At 40.9% G+C, this 618-nt stretch overlaps 1 non-coding gene across 1 annotated transcript; it reads right to left on the bottom strand.

Moving 5' to 3' along the window:
- Positions 1-213: 213 nt before the first annotated feature.
- Positions 214-321, bottom strand: LOC112745710 (small nucleolar RNA R71). Its single transcript, XR_003173624.1, has one exon. It is a non-coding gene; the product is annotated as a small nucleolar RNA R71 (small nucleolar RNA).
- Between the last annotated feature and the right edge of the window lie 297 nt (positions 322-618).

The following is a 618-nucleotide window of genomic DNA, read 5'->3' as shown; positions in this document are numbered from 1 at the left end:
CCTCATCAGTTCTTAGCTGAATTCTTGCAAATCTGTGACATTGTCAAGACCAATGGGGTTGATCCCGAGGTCTATAGACTTATGCTCTTTCCTTTTGCTATAAGAGACAGAGCTAGAACATGATTGGATTCACAACCTAAAGAAAGCCTGAACTCTTGGGAAAAGCTAGTCAATGCCTTCTTGGCAAAGTTCTTTCCACCTCAAAAATTGAGCAAGCTTAGAGTGGAAGTCCAAACCTTCAGACAGAAGGAAGGTGAATCCCTCTATGAAGCTTGGGAAAGATACAAGCAATTGATCAAAAGGTGTCCTTCTGACGTGCTTTCAGAATGGAGCATCATAGGTATCTTCTATGATGGTCTGTCTGAACTGTCTAAGATGTCATTGGACAGCTCTGCTGGAGGATCTCTTCATCTGAAGAAGACGCCTACAGAAGCTCAGGAACTCATTGAAATGGTTGCAAATAACCAATTCATGTACACTTCTGAAAGGAATCATGTGAATAATGGGACGAATCAGAAGAAAGGAGTTCTTGAAATTGATACTCTGAATGCCATATTGGCTCAGAACAAAATATTGACTCAGCAAGTCAATATGATTTCTCAGAGTCTGTCTGGAATG

Source organism: Arachis hypogaea, chromosome 14, assembly GCF_003086295.3.
Source record: "Arachis hypogaea cultivar Tifrunner chromosome 14, arahy.Tifrunner.gnm2.J5K5, whole genome shotgun sequence".
In the NCBI taxonomy this organism is placed as follows: domain Eukaryota; kingdom Viridiplantae; phylum Streptophyta; class Magnoliopsida; order Fabales; family Fabaceae; genus Arachis; species Arachis hypogaea.
This window is presented reverse-complemented; position numbering and strand designations above follow the sequence as displayed.